The sequence below is a fragment of the Triticum dicoccoides genome, chromosome 7B, assembly GCF_002162155.2.
Source record: "Triticum dicoccoides isolate Atlit2015 ecotype Zavitan chromosome 7B, WEW_v2.0, whole genome shotgun sequence".
NCBI classification, from domain to species: domain Eukaryota; kingdom Viridiplantae; phylum Streptophyta; class Magnoliopsida; order Poales; family Poaceae; genus Triticum; species Triticum dicoccoides.
In genome coordinates, this window is record NC_041393.1 from 255,074,763 (window position 1) to 255,088,605 (window position 13,843).

Below are 13,843 nucleotides of genomic sequence, written 5' to 3' on the forward strand. Positions count from 1 at the left end.
GGCCGGATCGTGCCGTCCACTTCACGGGTGGTGCTGGTATCCCCTTGCGCACAACGATCCGGAGTGCAACGGGCGATGGGCCCAGACCCCGGAGTGCTTAGGATGTAGACCGGCGGGGACCTCTCTGCTGAGCCTAGGTAGGGCTGCGACGTATTGATCTTCCGAAGCCGGGCATTGATCCCAGAAAGGTGTGTCCGGCCAGAGTTATCGAGCGTGTTGGGTAACGTGGTGCACCCTTGCAGGGTAGTTATATATTCGAATACCGTGTCCACGATAATGGACGTTCAGACTTATATCCTGATCTTATATAACTAGAAATGGATACTTGAGATATGTGATGGATATGTGGCTCCGAGATTGCTTTCTCGCAGGTAGTCGAGGAAGGATCTCTGGGCGTTAATGTTACAACATGTTTGATAATTATAAATTGCTATTCTTTACTCCCCTACATGCTGCAAGATGCTTGGAGCTGCTTGAAGATGCTAGTCTTCAATAGGCTAGGCCTTCCCCCTCTGTTCTGGCATTCTGCAGTTCAGTCCACAGATACAACCCTTCCATTTGATACAAATGCATACTTAGTATAGATCTGATGCTTGCGAGTACTTTGGATGAGTACTCGCGGTTGCTTTGCTACCCCTTTTCCCCCTTCTTTCTTCTTTCCGGTTGATGCAACCAGATGGTGGATCCTTGGAGCCAGATGCCACCACCGATGGATGCTACTACGTGGAGACTGCCGACGACCAGGAGTAGTTAGGAGGTCCCAGGAAGGAGGCCTTGCCTCTTCGATCGTGTTGCTTTTGTGCTAGCCTTCTTAAGGCGGTCTTGTTTAACTTATGTATGTACTCAGATATTGTTGCTTCCACTGACTCTTGTCTATCGAGCTTTTTGTATTCGAGCCCTCGAGGCTCCTGACTTGTAATATGAAGCTTGTATGTCTTTCTTTTGTGTTTAGAGTTGTGTTGTGATATCTTCCCGTGAGTCCCTGATCTTGATCGTACATGTTTGCGTGTATGATTAGTGTAAGATTGAATCGGGGGTGTCACAAGTTGGTATCAGAGCCGACTGCCTTTAGGATCCCCCTTTCCAACTCCTTGGCCGAAGTTGAGTCTAGTCTTTGAAAACTGTTTTACTAACATGGTTGTGTGGCTTCTCGACCCATGTTGCCAAATGGGTGGTATTAGGATCTTCTACTCCTCGTCTATACTCTGGGACTCTGATCTCTCCTCTATTCAGGTTAAATGATTTGCTAACTCTAACATTAGGTTCTCGTAATCACATCCACCCGGAGATTTGTGTTACCCCTTTCTTGAATTGTGGGCCAAGATCGGCTTCTCAATGTTCATTGACCACCTGATCCTCTTATCGAGGGCCACCCTGTGTCGCCACTTACAAATTCCTTGCTCTAGTTGTTTTCTCCGACGTTGATGTATCATTTTCTATGTCCCGTTGTGGTATCCCTTTGTCGCGTGCATGCGTGTCGCCTAGTATGTCTAGGGTGTTCTCTTGTCCGAACTCACGTGAACAACATGTAATTGGCTCCGTATATGTATCGGTATGTCTTCAATGACTACTGCATTATACATACCACGCCTTTGCTCATTGTTTCGATTACAACATGAATGATTCCATACACTTGCACCAACCCTTGCTGAACTACCCCCTGTTGTATTTCAGCAGGATGGCTAGACCTGCTGGTCGTGGCCATGGTGGCGGCAATCCACCACCTCCAGAATACATGGCCGGAATGATACAATAGTTTGATGTTGAATCACCAGTTCATGGTACGAGTCATGGCTCAGTTCCCTCGTCCCCATATGAACCAGCAACCAGTCCCAGTGACTTTGCAAAGCTTTGCGTGTCTCAACCCTGTCATCTACCGCAGCTCAACTCAGCCCCTTGATGCTAATGACTGGCTACGTGACACCACTTTTGAGTTGGAGCCTGTTGATGTAAACCCTGCCAATTATGTCACCTTCGCGACTTACTACCTGAAAGGTCCCGTTGCTCAATGGTGGAACAGCCGCAGGCGTTCCTTACCTGTTGGAACCGCCATCACTTCGCCAGAATTCCAAGCTGCATTTCGCGGGACAATGTCGAACCATTATGGTTAGTAACAACGTCCCCGTTGAAATTGAAGGACTGGAATTCCTTGTTTCCCCCATTGTTTTGAAGTCGTCCAATATCGACCTCATTCTGGGAATGAAGTGGTTGAAAACACATACTGCTTCTATCATTTGCGTCACTAAATTCGCCCATCTATTACATCCTTCAAATGAGATAGTAAGATACCATGCTCATCTTGTTTGTAATGCCGAAGCACGGATTTATTCCTTGCATGCGTTAAAGCGATTCTCCTCTTGTGAGAATTGAAAACGCTCCAGCCGTTTGTGAATTCCGGGATGTCTTTCCAAAAGAACTACCCAGTCCATGATATTGAACTTGTTGTAGTGAAGTTTGCACTGAAGTTGTGGCAGCATTTCCTTCTTGGTAATCATTGCGAGATCTTCACCGATCATCAAAGTCTGAAGTATCTATTACTCAGCTAGATCTGGATCTCCGTCAGCAGCGATATATGGAAACGTTTATATACTTTGACTATGGTATTTCTTATACCCCTAGCAAGGCTAATGCTACTGCCGATGCCCTGAGTCGCAAGTCTTATATCGACAACCACATGGCTTACAAAGCTCAACTCCTGCAAGATGATCTCACTTACAAAGAGCATCCGATCCGCGTTTTCGTTCAAGCTGAACTTCTTACCCGTCTGAGGGCTATCAAATTTCTAAAGAGTTCGTGATCAAATCCTTCTGAAGATGAAGCCACTTGGAAACTCAAGGTTCGTCTTTGAGATGAATGCCCTGCTTTCTGTCCTTCTACCTCCTAAATCTCGGGATGAGATTTCTTGTAGTGGAGGAGAATTGTGACGCCCGGATAATTAAGCTATAGTAATCCCAAGTTAATGGTGCCATGTCATCGTTTTCACTGTGCTAAATCCCCTTTTGATTCCATCCGGTTCAAATTCGACTTCAAATTAAAGTACAAAATTTACATTTCTCAAACATGCAAACAAAAATGTTTAGTGGGTTGCAAATATTCACTAGCTAATTGTCATGTGAGAATTAACCTTTTTTAAAAATATTTAAATGCCCCTTAGATATTCAAAACAGTAGCAAACCACACCTTTTAGCTCTTTTAATATAAATTTAAATTCAAATGGTTTCAATTTGAGCCCAAACTTTTTGTGCCATCTAAGTATATTATCTAATATTTATATGACATGTTTCACATTGTACAAAAGGTTGTTTGGTGGGTCAACTAAATGCAAAACAGGAGCGAAAAGCTAAATCAGAAAAGTTAAAAGAAAAATAAAAAAAGGAAAAGGAAAACCCCTCTTCCCGGGCCAAATGGCCCAGCTGGCCTCACTGGCCGAACCAAGCCAGCCCACCAGCGCCACCTCCCTCCTTTCTCTGTTCACGGGGGGAGACGTGGGCACCGGCGATGGCCGCCACGGCCGAGGGCGATGCCGTGGCGCCCATCCACCGCGCCCTCCTCCTAACTCAGAGCCCTCCCCCAAAACCCTAACACCCCTGTTTCTCCCACTTCACCCCTCCCTCTCCCTCCCTGCCTTCCCTCCTCAGATCCCCCTCTCCTTCCCGAGCTCCGCCATGGATGCGTCGCCGGCGTAGCCGTCGCCGCTACCCTCCCTGCTGCTGGAGACCGCGCTAGGGGTACCGTCTTCGTCGCCTATTTCGACTACGTGTGCGAGCTCGGGCCGAAAGCCACCCGTGTGCCCGCTGCCTCCCCATCCTCAACCTCCGTCCGCCCGGGATCGTCGCCGCCTTCTTCGACTCCGGCCACCACCCCTGCGCTCCTAAGCTCCCGCCGGCCACCGTGTGCCTCAACGTGAGCCTCCTTCCCCGCTCTCCCCCTCTTTTGTCTGTCGCCGTAGCCGCCGCACCCGCACTCCGGTCGTCGCCAAACTCGAAGCCGCCGTTGCTATCGTTGACACTGCTCCCGCCACTGCAGCTGCTGTTGCCGCCTTCGGTCACAGCTGCACGCGCTTGCCCGCACCCGCGAGCGCCCTCTGCCGCTGGCACGTGCCCGTCCCGCTGCTTCCCCCTGCAGCCCTCCGCCTGTCGCACCCCCTGCCACTACTGATGCGGCTGGCCGCAACGCCCGGCCGCGCCCATTCCCCTACCCGCGCCCTTCACGCCCGCCTCCACACAACGCGCGCCCGGCCACGCGTGTGCTGCTCTCGCTTGCCTGCTGCTGCTTGCTACCACGGTGCTGATGCTGCATCCTACTACTGCTGCTACTTGTTGTACTCTGTACTGCTAGCTACTGAAGATGCCACTAGCTAGCTTTTTTTTTACAATGACTAACTCTCTATAAAGCCCATAAACAGCGTCTAAACGGTTGTTAACACGAGTAAAAATAATATGAGTAGAAAGTATACATGACAAACTTCATTTTATCCCATTGAAACAAATCCATTTGATGCATGAATTAAATCATATGAAAATCACAAATTGCTATCTTGTGTTAAGAGAGAACATAATTAACCCCGTAACATACTGTGTTGTGTCCTATGTGTGGTGTATGTGTCGTGTGTGTGTGTGTGTGTGTGGCCGGCTTGGCCACGGCCGTGTGTGGCCGGCCCTTGTTAGTGCTAGTTTAGGTTAGTAGTAGTTTAATTAGTAGTCTATGTACAGATGGCATGTGGCCCCACTAGTTTAACTTAGTTTGGACTAATTAAATGGCACCTATGGCACTTACATGTGGGCCACACCTGCCTCTTTGACTAGTCAAATTTGACTTCGTCAATTCGGATTAAACTACATGCAAAAATCTAAGAAAAATGTTAAAATTTTGAAAAATCATATAAAATAAAGCGTAACTCCGATTAAAAAGTTTTATACATGAAAGTTGCTTCGAACGATGAGACGAATCCGAATACGCAGTCTGTTCGTCTACCACACATCCCTAGTATAGCAAACATGCAACTTTTCCCCTCCGGTTCATCTGTCTGACAGACGTCCGGAACCGGGAAAACTTTCCCGGATGTTTCCCCTTCGCCGGTATCGCCTAGCGCTGCGTTAGAACACTTCTAGCCCTGCTTATTGTCTTGTTATGCATATGCTTGCTATGTATTTACTATTTTCTCCCCCTCTTCTCTCCGGTAGACCCCGAGGCTGCAGCTGATGCCCATGTGATCGACTACGTCGATGACGACCCCTCCTTCTCGCCTGAGCAACCAGGCAAGCCCCCCCCTTTGATCATCCCGATATCGCCCATTCTATACTCTCATGCTTGCATTAGAGTTTGCTACTATTATTGTTTACCCCTATTCTGATGCAGAGCCTGCTTTTGTAACCTGCTCATTGTACTTTACCTACTTATCCTAAACTACTTAGTATAGGTTGGTTAGTGGTCCATCAATGATCCCCACCTTGTCCTTGTTGCCCCTGCTTCATCATCGACGACTCTATCAACGTGATCGACGACCAGAGCCCGGCACCTCACATCACATCACGCCCCTTTAGTTGCTCGACTCTGCAGAGCTACTATCGAGTGCCGAGGGTGATCCCTCATAACGCACTCCTGATGACGATTCTATAGTGTAGCTATTCGGTCGTGGTCATCGAGGGTGATTTCCTCTTTCACCATTCCCGATATGGCTCTGTCGTTCAACACCTCTAGTGTGAACCTCGAGGGTGGTCCCTCTTACGTTCAGCATTGTGGCCGGGACGGATCGTGCCATCCACTTCACAGGTGGTGCTGGTATCCCCTTGCGCACAACGATCCGAAGTGCAACAGGCGATGGGCCCAGACCCCGGAGTGCTTAGGATGTAGACCGGCGGGGACCTCTCTGCTGAGCCTAGGTAGGGTTGCGACGTGTTGATCTTCCGAAGCCGGGCATTGACCCCAGAAAGGTGTGTCCGGCCAGAGTGATCGAGCGTGTTGGGTAACGTGGTGCACCCCTGCAGGGAAGTTATATATTCGAATACCGTGTCCACGTTAATGGACGTTCAGACTTATATCCTAATCTTATATAACTAAAAATGGATACTTGAGATATGTGATGGATATGTGGCTCCGAGATTGCTTTCTCGCAGGTAGTCGAGGAGCGATCTCTGGGCGTTAATGTTACAACATGTTTGATAATTAGAAATTGCTATTCTTTACTCCCCTACATGCTGCAAGATGCTTGGAGCTGCTTGAAGATGCTAGTCTTCGATAGGCTAGGCCTTCCCCCTCTGTTCTGGCATTCTGCAGTTCAGTCCACAGATACAACCCTTCCATTTGATACAAATGCATACTTAGTATAGATCTGATGGTTGCGAGTACTTTGGATGAGTACTCACGGTTGCTTTGCTACCCATTCCCCCCTTCTTTCTTCTTTCCGGTTGATGCAACCAGATGGTGGATCCTTGGAGCCAGATGCCACCGCCGATGGATGCTACTACATGGCGACCGCCGACGACCAGGAGTAGTTAGGAGGTCGCAGGCAGGAGGCCTTGCCTCTTCGATCGTGTTGCTTTGGTGCTAGCCTTCTTAAGGCGGTCTTGTTTAACTTATGTCTGTACTCAGATATTGTTGCTTCCGCTGACTCTTGTCTATCGAGGTTTTTGTATTCGAGTCCTCGAGGCCCCTAGCTTGTAATATGAAGCTTGTATGTCTTTCTTTTGTATTTAGAGTTGTGTTGTGATATCTTCCCATGAGTCCCTGATTTTGATCGTACATGTTTGCGTGTATGATTAGTGTACGATTGAATCGGGGGCGTCACATGTGATGAATTGAGTTTCCCCTTTGAAGTTATCTTATTGGATTGAGTCTTTTATGAGAACACTTGATGTATGTCTTGCCGTGATTATCTGTGGTGACAATGGGATATCATGTGCCACTTGTTGTATGTTTTGGTGATCAACTTGCGGATTTCGTGACATTGGGAACCTATGCATAGGGGTTGGCACACGTTCTTGACTCTCCGGTAGAAACTTTGGGGCACTCTTTGAAGTACTTTGTGTTGGTTGGATGAATCTGAGGTTGTGTGATGCATATCGTATAATCATGCCCACGGATACTTGAGGTGACAATGGAGTATCTAGGTGACACTAGGGTTTTGGTTGATTTGTGTCTTATGGTGTTATTCTAGTACGAACTCTTTTATAGATTGATCCGAAAGAATAACTTTGAGGTGGTTTCGTACCCTACCATAATCTCTACGTTTGTTCTCCGCTATTAGTGGCTTCGGAGCGACTCTTTGTTGCATGTTGAGGGCTTGTTATATGATCTATCTATATTATTATTGTTGAGAGAACTTGCACTAGTGAAAGTATGAACCCTAGGCCTTGTTTCCTATCATTGCAATACCGTTTAGGCTCACTTTTATCATTAGTTGCTGTTTTTATTATTTCAGATTACAAAAACCTATATCTACTATCTATTTTGCACTTGTAGCACCATCTCTTCGCTGAACTAGTGCACCTATACAATTTACCATTGTATTGGGTGTGTTGGGGACACAAGAGACTCTTTGTTATTTGGTTGCAGGGTTGCTTGAGAGAGACCATCTTCATCCTACGCCTCCCACGGATTGACAAACCTTAGGTCATCCACTTGAGAGAAATTTGCTACTGTCCTACAAACCTGTGCACTTGCAGGCCCAACAACGTCTACAAGTAGAAGGTTGTGTAGTAGACATCAAGCTCTTTTCTGGCGCCGTTGCCGGGGAGGCTAGGTAAAGGGCACTCACTCACAGCCCCTCAACTAAGCTCTTTTCTGGCGCCGTTGCCGGGGAGGTGAGTGCTTGAAGGTATATCTTTAGATCTTGCAATCGAATCTTTTTGTTTCTTGTTTTAGCACTAGTTAGTCTATAAAATAAAACTACAAAAAAATGGAGTTAAGTTTGTCTCATACGCTTCACCTTTTTAATATCATTCGCGAGTATGATGGAAAGGATAATTGTGCTCAAGTGCTAGAAGAAGAAATCTCTAAATTGTTTGACACTAAATCTTTGAATGATGAGCATGATTGCAATGTTGTTTGTACGAATTCTTTTAATATCCATGATGCTAATGATATGCACAGCCACAAGCTTGGGGAAGCTATGTTTGATGAATATGATATATTTTGTCCCCCAAGCTTTGATGAGCAAATTTACTATGATGAAAGCATGCCTCCTATCTATGATGATTATTGTGATGACACATATGCTTTAAAAAATAATGATAACCATGAAACTTGTCATCTTGATCTTAATTTTCAATCACATGATAGTTATTTTGTTGAGTTTGCTCCCACTACTATTCATGAGAAGAATTTTGCTTATGTGGAAAGTAATAAAATTTCTATGCTTGTAGATCATGAAAAGAATGCTTTAGGTGCTGGTTATATTGTTGGATTCATTTATGATGCTACTGAAAATTATTATGAGGGAGGAATATATGCTTGTAGGAATTGCAATAATGTCAAGTTTCCTCTCTATGTGTTGAAAATCTTGAAGCTATGCTTGTTTTACCTTCCTATGCTTGTTGATTATTGTTCCCATAAGTTGTTTGCTCACAAAATCCCTATGCACAGGAAGTGGGTTAGACTTAAATGTGCTAGTCATATGCTTCATGATGCTCCCGCTATGTTTCAATTCTTATCCTTTATGTGAGGATCATTGTCGTCATCATGCCTAGCTAGAAAGGCATTAAAGAAAAGCGCTTGTTGGGAGACAACCCAATATTTATCCTTACTGTTTTTGTGTGTTCACATGATTATGCTACTGTAGTAATCATGTTTTATAGCTTTTGTTTCAATAAAGTGCCAAGTAAGACCTTTAGGATGGCGTACGGTGATAGTTGTGTTGATCCTGCTGAAAATCAGAAACTTTTGCACCCAGTAAATTAGTTTTATTAATTCACAGAAACGTGCTTCTGATATGATTCTTGTTGCTATGGATTGGTACACGAATTTCGTAGGTCGTTCTAATTTGGTAGAATTTTTGGAGCTCCAGAAGTATACGTTTTGATACAGATTACTACAGACTGTTCTGTTTTTGATAAATTCTGTTTTCATTGTGTTGTTTGCTTATTTTGATGAATCTATGAGTAGTATCGGAGGGTATGAACCATAGATAAGTTGGAATACAGTAGATATTACACCAATATGAATTTAGAATGAGTTCATTACAATACCTAAGTGATGGTTTTATTTTCTTATATTAACGGAGCTTACGAGTTTTCTGTTGAGTTTTGTGTTGTGGAGTTTTCAAGTTTTGGGTAAGGATTCGATGGACTATGGAATAAGGAGTGGCAAGAGCCTAAGCTTGGGGATGCCCAAGGCACCCCAAGGTAATATTCAAGGACAATCAAGAGCCTAAGCTTGGGGATGCCCCGGAAGGCATCCCCTCTTTCGTCTTCGTCTATCGGTAACTTTACTTGGAGCTATATTTTTATTCACCACATGATATGTGTTTTGCTTGGAGCTTCATTTTCTTTTGTTAGTATTTGCTTGCTGTTATTTATAATAATATTTTGCAACTTTAGTTTCAATAAAAAAGGTCAAGGATAGCCTTTGCCATGCTTATTTTGCTAGTATACATGTTGCTGTTTGAAAAACAGAAAATTTACCGCTGTTGCAAAAATTCCCTAGAAAAGTCAGAGAGTGGTATAATGTTGAATCTTTTTTAATATTGAGCTCTGATAAATTTATTACAGTAGGAATTTTAGTTCATATTTTTTGGAGTTAGGGAAATATTGATACTCCTGCATTCTTTACAGACTGTATTGTTTTGACAGATTGCTGTTATGTTTGCATTGTTTGCATATGTTTGCTTGTTTAATGATTCTATTTGAGGTTAGGAGTATTAAATATGCAGAGGCATTTAGTATTAAATGTTGAATAATAATGTTAGTGATTTGTTACAGTAGAAAATGATAAGGTTTTGCATTGGTTTATACTAACCTATCTCACGAGTTCTTGTTGAGTTTATTGTGAATGAAGCTTTTGATAAAAAGAGAAACCATGATATGAAAGGAATTAAGGAGACACAAAAGTTCAATCTTGGGGATGCCCAAGGCACCCCAAGATAATATTTCAAGAAGTCTCAAGCATCTCAGCTTGGGGATGCCCCGGTAGGCATCCCACCTTTCTTCTTCAAGAACTATCAGTTAGTATCGATTGAGCCTAAGTTTTTGCTTCTTCACATGAGTTGTGATATCCTTGCATTGTCATTTTATTTTGTTTTGCTTGCTGTTTGAATAATATACCAAGATCTGAAATTCTTAAAAGTTAGAGAGTCTTCACATAGTTGTATAATTATTCGACTACTCATTGATCTTCACTTATATCTTTCGGAGTAGTTTGTCATTTGCTCTAGTGCATCACTTATATCTTTTAGAGCATGGTGGTAGTTTTATTTTGAAGAAATATATGAACTCTCATGCTTCACTTATATTATTTTGAGAGTCTTAAATAGCATGGTAATTTGCTTAAAATTCTAATATGCCAAGCATAAAAGATTTGTAAGAATTCTTATGAGTGTGTTGAATACTAAGAAAAGTTTGATGCTTGATAATTGTTTTGAGATATGGAGGTGATAATATCAAAGTCGTGCTAGTTGGGTAATTATGAATTTAAAGAATTCTTGTGTTGAAGTTAGCAAGTCCCGTAGCATGCACGTATGGTTAAAGTTGTGTAACAAATTTGAAACGTGAAGTGTACCTGGCTTGTGCATCCTTATGAGTGGCTGTCGGAGACGAGCGATGGTCTTTTCCTACCAATCTATCCCCCTAGGAGCATGCGCGTAGTACTTGATTTCTGATAACTTATAAATTTTTGTAATAAGTATATGAGTTCTTTTGACTAATGTTGAGTCCATGGATTATACGCACTCTCACCTTTCCGCCTTTGCTAGCCTCTTCGGTACCGTGCATTGCCCTTTCTCATCTTGAGAGTTGGTGCAAAATTCGCCGGTGCATCCAAACCCCGTGATATGATACACTCTATCACACATAAACCTCCTTATATATTCCTCAAAACAGCCACCATACCTACCTATCATGGCATTTCCATAGCCATTCCGAGATATATTGCCATGCAACTTCCATCATCGTATTCATGACATACATTACTTTTGTCATATTGCCATTGCATGATCATGTAGTTGACATCGTATTTGTGGCAAAGCCACCATGCATTATTTTTCATACATGTCACTCTTGATTCATTGCATCATCCTGGTACACCGTCGGAGGCATTCATATAGAGTCATATCTTGTTCTAAGTTTCGAGTTGTAATCCTTATGTTGTAATCAATAGAAGTGTGATGATCATCATTATTAGAGCATTGCCCAAATAAAAAAAGAGAGAAAGGAAAAAAAAGGCCAAAAAAAAGAAAAAAAAGAAAAAAAGAAAATAAAAATGAAAAGGGCAATGCTACTATCTCTTTTCCACACTTGTGCTTCAAAGTAGCACCTTGTTCTTCATGTAGTGAGTCTCATATATTGTGCTTCAAAGTAGCACCTTGTTCTTCATGTAGTGAGTCTCATAAGTTGTCTTTTTATACTAGTGGGAATTTTTCATTATAGAACTTGGCTTGTATATTCCTACGATGGGCTTCCTCAAATGCCCTAGGTCTTCGTGAGCAAGTGAGTTGGATGCACACCCACTAGTTTTCTTTTGTTGAGCATTCATAGCTCTAGTGCATTTGTTGCATGGCAATCCCTACTCCTCATGTTGACATCAATTGATGGGCATCTCCATAGCCCATTGATTATCCTTGTCAATGTGAGACTTTCTCCTTTTTGTCTTCTCCACACAAACCCCATCATCATATTCTATTCCATCCATAGTGCTATATCCATGGCTCGCGCTCATGTATTGCGTGAAGGTTGAAAAGGTTTGAGATCATTTAAGTATGAAACAATTGCTTGGCTTGTCATCGGGGGTATAGAAGTTAGGAACATCTTTGTGTGACGAAAATGAAGCATATCCTAACTATATGATTTTGTAGGGATGAACTTTCTTTTGCCATGTTATTTTGAGAAGACATGATTGCTCTATTAGTATGCTTGAAGTATCATTATTTTTGTGTCAATATGAACTTTTGTCTTGAATCTTTCGGATCTGAATATTCATATCACAAGTAAGAAGAATTACATTGAAATTATGCCAAGTAGCACCCCGCATCAAAAATTCTTTTTTATCAATTACCTACTCGAGGACGAGGAGGAATTAAGCTTGGGGATGCTTGATACGTCTCCAACGTATCTAGAATTTTTTATTGCTCCATGCTACTTTATCTACTGTTTTAGGCAATATTGGGCTTTATTATCCACTTTTATATTATTTTTGGGAATAACCTATTAACCGGAGGCCCAACCCAGATTTGTTGTTTTATGCCTATTTCAGTGTTTCGAGGAAAAGGAATATCAGACGGAGTCAAAACAGAACGAAATCAACTGGAGAAGTTATTTTTGGAAGGAAACCCACCTGATGGACTTGGACCCCATGTCAGAAGATACGGGAGGTGCTCACGAGGGTGGGGGCACGCCCAACCCCCACCCCCCGGGCGTGCCCCCCTGCCTCGTGGGGCCCCCGTAGCTCCACCGACGTACTCGTTTCACCCATATATACCTACGTACCCTAAAACTTCCAGAACAGAAGATAGATCGGGAGTTCTGCCGCTGCAAGCCTCTGTAGCCACCAAAAACCTCTCGGGATCCCATTCCGGCGCCCTGCCGGAGGGGGATCCCATCACCGGTGGCCATCTTCATCATCCCGGCGCTATCCATGACGAGGAGGGAGTAGTTCACCCTCGGGGCTGAGGGTATGTACCAGTAGCTATGTGTTTGATCTCTCTCTCTCTCTCATGTTCTCTCTCGTGTTCCATCTATGGCACGATCTTGATGTATCCCGAACTTTGCTATTGTAGTTGGATCTTATGATGTTTCTCCCCGTCTACTCTCTTGTGATGAATTGAGTTTCCCCTTTGAAGTTATGTTATCGGATTGAGTCTTTTATGAGAACACTTGATGTATGTCTTGACGTGATTATCTGTGGTGACAATGGGATATCATGTGCCACTTGATGTATGTTTTGGTGATCAACTTGCGGGTTTCGTGGCATTGGGAACCTATGCATAGGGGTTGGCACACGTTCTTGACTCTCCGGTAGAAACTTTGGGGCAATCTTTGAAGTACTTTGTGTTGGTTGGATGAATCCGAGGTTGTGTGATGCATATCATATAATCATGCCCACGGATACTTGTGGTGACAATGGAGTATCTAGGTGACATTAGGGTTTTGGTTGATTTGTGTCTTAAGGTGTTATTCTAGTACGAACTCTTTTATAGATTGATCCGAAAGAATAACTTTGAGGTGGTTTCGTACCCTGCCATAATCTCTACGTTTGTTCTCCACTATTAGTGGCTTTGGAGTGACTCTTTGTTGCATGTTGAGGGCTTGTTATATGATCTATCTATGTTATTATTGTTGAGAGAACTTGCACTAGTGAAAGTATGAACCCTAGGCCTTGTTTCCTATCATTGCAATACCGTTTACGCTCACTTTTATCATTAGTTACCTTGCTGTTTTTATTATTTCAGATTACAAAAACCTATATCTACTATCTATTTTGCACTTGTATCACCATCTCTTCGCCGAACTAGTGCACCTATACAATTTACAATTGTATTGGGTGTGTTGGGGACACAAGAGAATCTTTGTTATTTGGTTGCAGGGTTGCTTGAGAGAGACCATCTTCATCCTATGCCTCCCACAGATTGATAAACGTTAGGTCATCCACTTGAGGGAAATTTTCTACTGTCCTACAAACCTGTGCACTTGCAGGC